This window comes from Ovis aries, chromosome 10, assembly GCF_016772045.2.
Source record: "Ovis aries strain OAR_USU_Benz2616 breed Rambouillet chromosome 10, ARS-UI_Ramb_v3.0, whole genome shotgun sequence".
Classification (NCBI taxonomy): domain Eukaryota; kingdom Metazoa; phylum Chordata; class Mammalia; order Artiodactyla; family Bovidae; genus Ovis; species Ovis aries.
In genome coordinates this window covers 63,708,000-63,721,108 of record NC_056063.1, presented here as the reverse complement: position 1 = coordinate 63,721,108, position 13,109 = coordinate 63,708,000, and positions in this window count along the sequence as shown.

The window sequence follows — 13,109 nt, the reverse complement described above, 5'->3', positions numbered from 1 at the left end:
AGGCAGGTAAGGTGGTCTTGCACTTCCATCTCTTGAAGAAATTTCCACTTTGTTGTGATCTATGTAGTCAAAGACTTTGGCATAATCAACAAACCAGAAGTAGATGCTTTTCTGGAATTCTCTAGCTTTTTCAATGATCCAACAGACTGAACTGAACTGAACAGATGTTGGCAATTTGATCTCTGGTTGTTCTGCCTTTTCTAAATCCAACTTGAACATCTGGAAGTTCATGGTTCACATACTGTTGAATCCTGGCTTAGAGAATTTTGAGCATTACTTTACTAGCATTTGAGATGAGTGCAATTGTGAGGTAGTTTGAACATTTTTGGCACTGCCTTTCTTTGGGATTGGAATGAAAACTGACCTTTTCCAGTCCTGTGGCCACTGCTGAGTTTTCCATATTTGCTGGCATATTGAGTACAGCGCTTTCACAGCATCATCATTTACGATTTTAAATAGCTCAACTGGAACACAAAGTCTAGTTCAGTTCAGTTCAGTGGCTCAGTTGTGTCCAACTCTTTGCGACCCCATGAATTGCAGCATCAAAAAAACCCAAAAAACCTCCCTGTGCATCACCAACTCCCGGAGTTCACTCAGACTCACGTCCATCGAGTCCGTGATGCCATCCAGCCATCTCATCCTCGGTCGTCCCCTTCTCTTCCTGCCCCCAATCCCTCCCAGCATCAGAGTCTTTCCAATGAGTCAACTCTTCGCATGAGGTGGCCAAAGTACTGGAGTTTCAGCTTTAGCGTCACTTCTTCCAAAGAAATCCCAGGGCTGTTCTCCTTCAGAATGGATTGGTTGGAACTCTTTGCAGTCCAAGGGACTCTCAAGAGTCTTCTCCAACACCACAGTTCAAAAGCATCAATTCTTTGGCGCTCAGCTTTCTTCACAGTCCAACTCTCACATCTATACATGACTACTGGAAAAACCATATCCTTGACTAGACGGACCTTAGTCAGCAAAGTAATGTCTCTGCTTTTGAATATGCTATCTAGGTTGGTCATAACTTTTCTTCCAAGGAGTAAGCGTCTTTTAACTTCATGGCTGCAGTCACCATCTGCAGTGATTTTGGAGGCCCCAAAAATAAAGTCTGACACTGTTTCCCCTGTTTCCCCATCTATTTCCCATGAAGTGATGGGATCGGATGCCATGATCTTCGTTTTCTGAATGTTGAGCTTTAAGCCAACTTTTTTGCTCTCCTCTTTCACTTTCATCAAGAGGCTTTTTAGTTCCTCTTCACTTTCTGCCATAGGGTGGTGTCATCTGCATATCTGAGGTTATTGATATTTCTCCCGACAATCTTGATTCCAGCTTGTGTTTCTTCCAGTCCAGCATTTCTCATGATGTACTCTGCATAGAAGTTAAATAAGCAGGGTGTCAATATACAGCCTTGACGTACTCCTTTTCCTATTTGGAACCAGTCTGTTGTTCCATGTCCAGTTCTAATTGTTGCTTCCTGGCCTGCATACAGATTTCTGAAGAGGGAGGTCAGGTGGTCTGGTATTCCCATCTCTCTCAGAATTTTCCGCAGTTTATTGTGATCCACACAGTCAAAGGTTTTGGCATAGTCAATAAAGCAGAAATAGATGTTTTTCTGGAACTCTCCTGCTTTTTCGATGATCCAGTGGATGTTGGCAATTTGATCTCTGGTTCCTCTGCATTTCCCATTTAATTATCTTGTTAATATGACATATTTGTTTTTTTTTCTGCCACCCAAATATTTTCTTTTTATTTATCCCTTGTGTTGTGTACCCAGTCCACACTGAACACAGCTATTCTTCTTTCTTTTGACATTTTTCATTTTCTTTTGCCATACCCACTGATTTAGAAGATAGAAGATACATAATCTGTTTTGTTTATGTTAGTGTGTATCCTTGACACTTTAGTAAATATAGACAAAAGCAGTTCAATTCAGTTCAGTCGCCCAGTCATGTCTGACTCTGCAACCCCATGAATTGCAGCACACCAGGCCTCCCTGTCCATTACCAACTCCTGGAGTTCACCCAAACTCATGTCCATCGAGTCGGTGATGCCATCCAACGATCTCATCCTCTGTCGTCTCCTTCTCCACCTGCCCTCAATCCCTCCCAGCATCAGACTCTTTTCCAATGAGTCAACTCTTCGCATGAGGTGGCCAAAGTACTGGAGTTTCAGCTTTAGCATCATTCCTTACAAAGAAATCCCAGGGTTGGTCTCCTTCAGAATGGACTGGTTTGATCTCCTTGCAGTCCAAGGGACTCTCAAGAGTCTTCTCTAACACCACAGTTCAAAGGCATCAATTCTTCATCACTCAGCTTTTTCACAGTCCAACTCTCACATCCACACATAACCACAGGAAAAACCATAGCCTTGACTAGAGGGACCTTTATTGGCAAAATAATGTCTCTGCTTTTGAATATGCTATCTAGGTTGTCTAAAATAAATCAATGATTTACTCTCTGAATCATTAAAGTATCTAGAAAGCATTAATTCTAGGCCGATCTATAATACTTTAAATGAAGTAGGCTATGTAGCTAATTTCAATCATGCTTTTGAAAAACTCTATTAATTAAAATTTATTAATTTTGTTTTATATCATCCATTTGAGTTCAGACTTTGTCCAGGTCAAAAACCTATTCACCAATTTACTAACACATAATCTCATTTAGCATCATCACCTTCTTCCTAGGTATATTCTTCCTCTTTTTGTAATTGATTCACACTTTAGTGATGGTTTGGTAGGATACAACTTTCAACATTTCTCAGAATATATGTTTAGGTCATGCTCTAGAGAAAGAGTTTTGCTAGTATTAAACTTTAGGATGCAAATTATTTTCTGTCAATAATTTGAAGGCCTTATTCCTTTTTTCACCATCCTAATAATGAGATTTTAAAAAGCCAATATAGTTTTTCCTTTACCTAATCTCATAAATATTTAATTTAATTTTTAAAAACGAATCTTATACTTGTTTTCTTACAGAATATAAAGTGTTATTGTTTCCTTGGAAATAATCTGTAACATTCATTTAACAACTGGATGATGACAATCACTTTCATCTCGGGAATCTAATTATGATTAGCACTTTTTTCAAATATTTATATGACAAATATATTTTAATGATTTTTTATCATTTCATCTCTGAATTGTTACTTAATTTTATATTTTTCTGTTATTTTAATTATGGCCAGCTGATATTATTGTCATCTCAAAACTTTAATATCGAAACAACTTCAAATTTAAGCTTTTTGGATTGCATTTCATAGGGTTCTCTGACTCTTATTTTACCTCATTTTAATACACTAGAATAGTTCTGTTTTAACTTTACTTGCAACAGGTTATTGACAGTTTCTTCTAATGAAACATACATGTTATGATTAACACACATGGGTATATTCTCATTATCCTGAACATTTTAAATTCATTTTCTGTCTCACGTTTGCTGCAAAAGATATGACAGTAGTTATTATTCCAAGCTTTTCTTGGTTTATTACATGTTTAAGGCATTATAAAAGCATAACAACAGTAAAGCTGAGTTTATTCACTCAACATATTTCTGCTGACTGACTATGGTCCAAACATTGTTAAAAGCACTGAGCTTATTCTGAAGAACAATGCAAATGTGGGCATGAACAGTGATATGGGGATACAGCTGCTGGGGTATCCAAAAAGCCCCAAATGTTTAAAAAGTACAGATATAAATATGTTAAACCTTCTCCTTCATTAAGAAACCTATTTCTCTTTTTTTACTTTACTCTAGCAAACATTGATTTCCCTCCAATGAGAATGAAGTTAATAAACTAATATAGAATCAATATGATAAGTTATTAGGTTGATGAAAATACCAAAACTATTTTCCTCAGTCTTGATACCTTATAATTTAAGATGTCTTTTGCAATATTTCTTATTTTATTCTATAAAATAATAAACATTTTAAGGATGCAGAAATATTATTATTTGTATCATTAAGCCTCTAGTCCTCCTACAGATTTTGTAAAAGATGAGACAGATGTTGGCAGTCTACATGGTTGAAGAGTAAATGTTTACGCACCATTTGCTGCCAAGGACACCAGAGATATCAGACCCATGCAAACTTTCCAATCTGATACCCATGGAAAATTTAACACTAGAAGAGAGAAATAGAAGAAACTGCATTTTAAAATTATAAAGAAGCTTCTTATTAAAAATCAATGGGTAATATTTACAAAGGTGCACAAAATATTTTATTTTACTGTTCACTGATCAAAAATATTATTTTAAACATACAAATGTGACTGCACCATTACTGTTTTATACAGACTGGAAGTAAGTAATGTCCAAGGCATAGGAACTGACATTTTTTTAAACCAAGTGTTCAGAACTAAATATAGTAGAGAAAGAAAAGATACAATTAATAAGTAAGCCAATATATTGATGCCTACATTTATTTATATGGATAAGCAATGATTGTAGATTTTCATTGCAGCATAATTTTGGTAGAAAATTATATAAATAATCAACATTAACAAAAGCAGTAACTTTAATATATTTATAGTTAATTTGAATTACTAATCAATAACTAGATTATTCTAAAATCTGAAATCATATCTATAGTCCCATATAGCATGACTAACATCCAATTTGTACAATAAGATTCAAACAATTTTGGAGACTTCAAAAAATTTTATGACTCAGAATAGCTGTTTCAATAACTATTTTGTTTTTCAATGTTTTCCTTTGATATCACATAGCCATAGAGCATCCCAGGTGGTGCTAGTGGTAAAGAATCTGCTTGCCAATGCAGGAAAAGCAAAAGATAAGGGTTTGATCACTGGGTCAGGAAGATTCCCTGGAGGAGGAAATGGTATCCCACTCCAGTATTATTTCCTGGAACATTCCATGGGCAGAAGAAGCTGGTAGGCTACAGTCCATGGGGCCATAAAGAATCAGACATAACTGAGCAAACATATTCTTGTTTAATCTGAATTTAATTCTACTTTAAATTTATTTACATTGGATTATCACTGATTATCAAACTATGTAACCAGTTGTTCCTGTTATATTACTTATACAACTTTCCATGAGAATCTATTGAACTAATGCAGGTAACTATATCTTACTGACTCTGTTTGTTGTGTATTAAAGTTTCTAATTAAAGAAATAAAGTTTAGAACTAAAAAAGGTACCAGCTTCTCTTTTTAAATTCAATTCATAATAAAAATAATTTGTATAATATGATATTCACTCATATGGGAAGTATAGCTTTAAAAATCATATAACAAAGGTCACCTTTTACTCCTTTTAAAATGTCTACTGAAATTTTGCAAATATCCAGGCTATTCTATCCCTTGATTTATTAAAAAATAAACTAAAATTGGTTTCTGCAATAGTTCATTTACTGGGAATATTTTCTTCTTTAAAATACAAATATTTCTTGATGCCAAACTATCAACACAAAGATATTTTATAAACAATATTTATATGTGTTCTGGACATAGCAAAATACTTACATATTTCCATTTATAGTTTAGGATATAGTACACCTAAAAATAAGTCATAATACTTTGTTTCTCCTATATTCAATGTCAGGACATTGTAATCATGACATAGATATGTGTTACACTCTAGTCAAAATCCTTAAGTGGCTTTCTATGTGGCTGTACATAGACATAGCACTTCTAATCTTTTGAGATTAGCGTTTTGTGTATGTGTGTGTGTGTGTGTGTGTGTGTGTAGGCACACAATATTAGTATACATATATGTAATATGAAAGACCCAAGTTTGATCCCTGGGTCAGGAAGATTCCCTGGAGATAGGAATGCTACCTACTCCAGTATTCTTGCCTGGGCAATTCCATGGATAGAGGAGGTTGGAGGCTGGGTTTCAAAGAGTTGGACACAACTGAGTGACTAAAGAACAATAAATTCTATGTAATATGTGAACATAATACATATTATATAGTATTATGAAACTGAAAGTGTTAGTCACTAAGTCCTGTCTGACTTTTTACGACCCAATGGACTGCAGCATGCCAGACTTCCCTGTCCTTCACTATCTCCCAAAGTTTGCTGAAACTCATTTCCATTGAGTTGATGATGCTATCTAACCATCTCATCCTCCACTACCCTCTTCTCCTTTTGCTTTCAATCTTTCCCAGCATCAGGGTCTTTTCCAGTGAGTAGGCTCTAAACATCAGGTAGCCAAAATACTGTAACTTCAACTTTGGCATCAGTTCTTCCAATGAATATTCAGGTTGTTTTATATTAATATATAGTTCTTGTCTTATTTAATTCTCAATTTATGCACAACACAGTAGGAGATTTTACCTTAAGTGTGGTTTTTGGAACAATTTTTAGAAATGAAAATAATTCCATATTTTCTGAATTTGACTAAATTGTACAATAGTGTGGTACTTAACAATACTTAGTGTAGTAAAAAAACAAAACAGATTTTAAGAATTTTTCCCACTTATTTTGCCTATTGTTATCCTTTGCCTTGACCTACTGCCAATAGACTTTATGCTCTTTCAAAGAAGAAAATATTTAGTGAAGTTACTGCTGAAAATATCAAGAAGACATTACTAATTGACAAAGTAATAACTATTCTTTGGTTTTTTAAAATTTGTGTGTAAACCAGATTCTCTTCGTGCCCCACCCCTACTTTGTAGACATTGTTACCATTTTATACAGATAATCAGAAATGTCGGTAGAATGCTTACATAAATATTTTACTAAAAATGACCATGCATGCTGTTTCCTGGGGTGAGGTCATGTTTGCTAGCTAGGCGAATTAGAGTTTGAATTTTCTACAGGGCTGTCCCTTTAGAAGAAATAGATGAACACTGGAGAATAATATGGGAAAAAGTTTCTTTTCCTTATTTTTTTAGAAGATAGACACACACACACTTCAAAAAAAAATTATTTCCAACATGGTTATGATAACAGTATTGTATTACGTAACTGCAACTTCATTTACTTTGGTCATTTTTCCTGTCAAAATATAAATGATTGGTAAGGATAAAGCTTAGGTGCAATGGGTATTGGCTACTATTATTTATTCTTTAATCTCATCTTTCTAGTTACATTAGCTAAAAGCAGTTTATGAGCAGTCTGAACAGTGAGGTAAATTGCACTGCATTCTATTATGTACATTGAGAGGGCCAAAGGCTTTCAAGCAGAGTTGGGAGATGAAGCTGAAAATGGGATCACATCAGAAACAAATCTCTCTGATCTAACTGTGTTAGTTTGGGTCAATCCCTCATTATCTGTTACTGGAAAACCATAAAGCCTAAGACATTTATCATTTTCCTATCTTATCTATTTTTTGAAACAAACTGATTATTTAATTTGGCCTGAAATGTTACAGATATTCTTAGAATCACTGAGTGATTACACCCTAAAATGGAGAAGAGATAAGCTTTTCACACAAGCATAGTGCATTGACCTAGGCTGGGAGAATAAAAGGAGTAAACTTCAAGTACTTGGAAAATGGCATATTTTCAATATGGAAAATATTTCAAGAGAAAGCGACATGAAACTCTAAACAGATGGAAGACTATAGTGCAGAATATAGAAAATGTCGAGTGTTTTAAACATCAAAATAAATATATAACGTAAAAATAATTTGGGACATTGAACATGTAATGCTTAGAATGGAAACAGGAATGGAAATTATCTGGTGACCTGAATGTGGTATCTGGTATTTGTAGCATATGACTGAACAGGAACTGCAGGGAAAACAGGGAATTTCTCTTCAATGCACAGTAGACAGAAGACAATAACAATTATTATAAAACTATAACAATATATTTTCTGTCTTGTATTTTCATTCTCTCAGGTTTATAACCAAGGAATTCAATAGTAAGACATTAAAGATATGCCTGTGAATTTACATGGGGCAGTAAGGGAGAGAGTGAATGTCCTGTTAATATCATTTTCCATCTTGTTGAAGCAGAACATCTCTGTGTGTGTGATTACCTCACTTTCACATCTCTTCCATCTCCTAGACAGGAAGGGAATCTGCTGGAGGCAAGAGATGATGCATACAAAGTCATGTTTGCAACTGTCAAAGTCAGCAGTCATATGAGCATGGAGTTTTAGATAAGTTGTTTATTTGTTGGAGCTCAGTATAGAGGATCCCAGAGAGAATTATGAAGTGCGTATTTTTAAACATCTCCTATTCCCACAATGAATAACATGGCTCCCTGGAGAAAATGGGTAAGTTCACTGTTACTTCACTCTAATTTTTTTAAAGGTAAATAAAACAATATATAATACAGTGAAGAATTCTAAAATAATAAATAATAGTTTATCATTGAACAAGTAAGCTAGGCTTTCAATTTATAAATTTAACTTTTATTTCAAATGTCACAATTTAAAAGCATCAAGAAAGGAAATAGAAAATGTAAATCTGTATAAAAGTAAATATACATATTTATATTTACACTGTATATATATTTAATGTGTAATAAGTATATGGGAACAAAGATGACACTGTAAGAAATACAGTATAGAATAATCATTAAAGAAATAAAATTACTACTTTGATCTTACAGAACTGAAGGAGGCAGCTATACCCTACTGGTGCAAGTGTGGAGTCAGTTATTCATAATTTCTCTGGTCATTCTCATTTAAAAAATACTATAATACTGTTAAAAAAGATGACAGAAGGATATTTGTTATTTATGGTCAAGAAATGCGGAAGTAGCTAATCCAGGCTTCTAATCTATTCATTACTGAGATGGATAAATTCCTTACTCTTATGGTCCTTCATTTTCTCCTGTTTGTACTCCCAAGGCCACCACATGGTATAGGAGATGAGTTGAAGATTCAGCCGTTATGTTTGCCTTTCAAACAGCAAGAAAGAATGAGGGAAAAGAGATATAGAACACGTCTCTTTAAGGAAACTTATCAGAATTATTTTTCAAGTCACCAGTAAGAATTTAATCACATGGTCAAAACTGTTAATAAGGGTATCTATTTTTCATGGCTGTGCATTTCAGAATCACATTTTCATTACTGAGGAAGAAAGAGCACATTTTGAGGTAAAAAAATGTCTTCTAAAATTCTGATAATAATATCTACCTAATACTATATTTTTCCATGGTATTCATATGAGAGATTATATAAGAAATGACATTGCAGTACATATATCACTCAACTAAACTTTCAATGGCACATGATGGTCCAAGTATAATCTGAATTGCATCTTCCATTTCCTCAAATCTTGCTTTTATGCTTCATCAATAATGTGTGGGTGTGTGTTACTCTTTCAGTCATGTCCTACTCTTTGTGATCCCATGGACTGTAGCCTGCCAGGATCCTCTGTCTATGGAAATCTCTAGTCAAGAGTACTGGATTGAGTTGCCATTTCCTTCTCCAGGGGACCTTCCTGACCCAGGAATAGAACCCGGGTCTCCTGCACTGCTGGCAGATTCTTTACTGTCTGAGCCACCAGGGAATACATCAACAATAATAATTATGTTTTAAAATTAACATTTTATTTAATGTCAGAGAGAATTCGTTTGTTTTTTAAATCCTTAGGCTCCTTTTTTGGTTACTTCCTGCTTCCTGGTTCAGTAATAATTATGTTTCTACTAAGAATGTTCTGTTTCGTGCCCTGTATCCTTAGAAAGTTCACTTACTTAAAGCAAAGTGAAAGAAATGACTGGAGGTCTAGCAAAGCCACATGCAAGTACACACCCACACACACATATGTACCCATACACACAGAGTTCTAAATCAAAGCACATTGTTCTAAAAAAACTTAGAAAACTGAGCATAAATGCAAGATTTGAAAAAAAAAAAAACTATGAAGAAGAATATTGGGCAGTTACAAAAGGTTAGGGACCTAAGAGATCACTGAACATGTTTAAGGATCTGATTGGCATCAAATTTATCCAAAATATAAAAGTAAATGTGCAAATGTCTTCAAAATTCTGAGGAAAAATTATTATCAATGTAAAAGTCTGTTATAAGGAAAACTATAAATCTGATAATGGTAAAATAAAGGCACATTTAGGTATGTAACACCTAAGAAGTTTTGCCTTACATACATAAACACCTCATAAACACATGGAGGGACCTTCTACTATCAAAATTAGGTTATAAATCAGTATGACTTTGAATTAATAACATAATTGATCTTGGTTCATTAATTGTGACAAATGCTCTATACTGATGTAAGATCATAATACTGTGCTGGGTGTTTCACATACACCCAGGAAGAGCAGTGAACACCATCTTGTTTCACCAAGCTGCCCATGGTAAAACTGAGGAGGAGAGACGGGAGTTTAAAAAAGACCTTTTCAGTATTCAAACAGAAGTCAAAATAGAAAGGGATTTCTGGTTTGAAATTTAAATTGTTTCTCATACCCGCCTACTCAAGACTTTCAAATGAAAAAGGGCTTCAGAACAAAAGTGAAACTCAGCATGTAAATGTAAGATCATTGGTAAAGAAAGACCTGAGAGATATTGAAAGTGTTGCCTCAGAGAAGTGTTCGATTAGACAAGAGACCTACAAGTGATCCTGAAGACATGCCTCACAATTTTTATCAAGTTTTAGGGCTTCAGAAAATCTTAAGAATGCTGTTCTTCAGCAGCCTTCAGGAAGGCCACAACAAAAAAGTTCTTACTTTGGGGAAAAGAAAAAGTAACATGCCTTTTGCCGAACAGAGCAGATAAACAGTTGATGGATAAGAAAGCCACAAAATATTTATGGTTATTTCAGCTTAGATGGAAAGGGACAGAGACAATGCAAAGGGCAGTATTAGGCTCACAAAGCTACTCAACTGGCAATCTCCACCCAGTTGTGGTTCAGAACTGTCTCAATCTCTGTGCCTTGGTGGATCCCTTTCCACCCTTTTTGAATAGGAGTGGCTGTATTAATTGTTCTATTTCTGTTTACCACTGGACATGAGTTGTGAGGGTCAGAACTTGTCTTTTAAGCTCTTCACTCTCAAGATTGAGATTAAAAAAAAAAAAAAAAAAAAAAACTGAAAGCACAGAGCTTCACAAACAGAACACTTCTGATAACTTGATTCCGGTAAGTAGATCCTGGACATCAAGCATGAGTGGGATCCAATGGATCAAACACCAGCACACTATGGGCAGCAGGGCAGTTCTGGCCTATGTGTTTTTGTAAATAAAACATTATTAGAATACAGCCATACATATTTGCTTACACATTATCTGTGAGTCCTTCAAGCTATAATGGCAGAGGTAAGCAGTCTGAACAGAGCTCATGTGTCTTACAGTGCTAAAAAAATTTACTGTTCTATAGATAATTCTTTGGCGATGGGTCTTACAAAATGGTAAGTGGGTTTTTCATATGGAAATAAAGCAACTACTGTGAAGCTACAGGTCAGTAAATTAGTAGCTCAGTTGTGTCCCACTCTTTGTAACCCCATGGACTGTAGCCAGCCAGGGTCCTCTGTCTATAGACTTCCCCAGGCAAGAATACTGGACGGGGTATTCATTTCTTTCTCTAGATGCTCTTCCCAATCCAGGTGTTGAAGCCAGGTCTCCTGCATTGCAGGTAGATTATCCTCTGAGCCACCAGGGAAGCCCAGACATCAGAGACTGATGCTTTTAAAACAGGCCTTCATATTCTGTTTCAATTCTCCCACAAATATTTCAGGATAATTTCTCTCTCCTCAAATTCAGCGTTCAGTCTTATTTTCTCATTTCTAATGTGTGAACTGCAATAGAAGTAACAGTGTCCAAAGCAAGGTCCTAAAAATATTACAGCTTCTGCTTGGCTTACTCTGTCTTAGGACACACACTTTTGAAATCCAACCACATACTATGAGGTAGCCCAGATTAGTTACTGGGAGAGAAACATGGATAAACCCAAGTAGAGAGAAACTGAGAACCCAGTTTAAATAAAGGAAAAAAAAAAAAAACACACACACACACACACATTAACAACCTCCAGACATCAGTGGATAAAAAGATTTTGATGATTCCAGCCCCTGGCAGAGGAGACATGGACACAGATGCATGATCTTGGGACTTATGTTGACTGTATATCTCAACATCCAAATCTGCCTACCTAACAAAATAGTAGTATGTCCCTGCCAAGACTAAAGTAATGTTCCAACTTGGGAAACACCCTGTAAGCTGGGGTTCTTTCTTCAGGATGTTGTGTATAATCTAAGATACAGTGTTGTGTCTCCAATAGCTAAAATATATTAGTGCAGGAAATAAAGTGAAAGTCACTCAGTTCTATCCAACTCTTTGAGACCCCATGGACTTATAGTCCGTGGAATTCTCCACACCAGAGTACTGGAGTGGGTAGCCTTTCCCTTCTCCAGGGGATCTTCCCAACCCAGGGACTGAACCCAGGTCTCCTGCCTTACAGGCTGATTCTTTACCAGCTGAGCCACAAGGGAATAAAGGGAGCAGTTAATATTGGCCTCTTCTCATGCTCATGACCTGTGATTCTCCTGTAGAATCTGTGCTTCTGATCCTCACAACATCTTTACTCTGCCAATTTGAAATCATGTGTTTTGAATTAGGCATTTTGAGTACATGTCATTAAATGGGATCATAAGGATTACAAAAGACTTAAAGTTATGAGTAACACCTTCTCCTTTGGGCTTCTCATTGAAGAGGTTTAGCAGGGGAGAGAAAAAAAAGAAAAAAAAAAAAACACTAGGGTACTCTACTAAGCCCATATAGATTCTGATAACCACGAAGGGTTAAGGGTAATTTTACACTACTGTAGCAAGGGAGAAGTAAGCTTGGAACCCAGGAAATTCATGGTGTTCCTCTAAGTTCTTCCAAGTCTGTGGTAATCATGAATGACCAATATCAGTGATTACGAAGCACCATAAATGAAATAATGCAGATCTCAGATATTTTATGAATAAAGGACCAAGTGACCTCATGAACCAAGAACCTGGATATTCCATATTCTTGGTGAAAAAATCAAAATATTCATTTAAGAAGAAAGAGAACAAATACTGGTTACAGTCCCAAGATCAGCTGCAATAATAGGAACTGCTGTAGGTAGTTAGGGCTTTTAAGAAGCTGCTATTGGGAATTATCTACCAAGGGCTCTTTGAAAAATTTAGCTTAATGGTAGGCCAAAGTTGATTTCCGTGGTTCAGTGAGTAGACTACTCTTATGTAACAATTTAAAATCCTCTT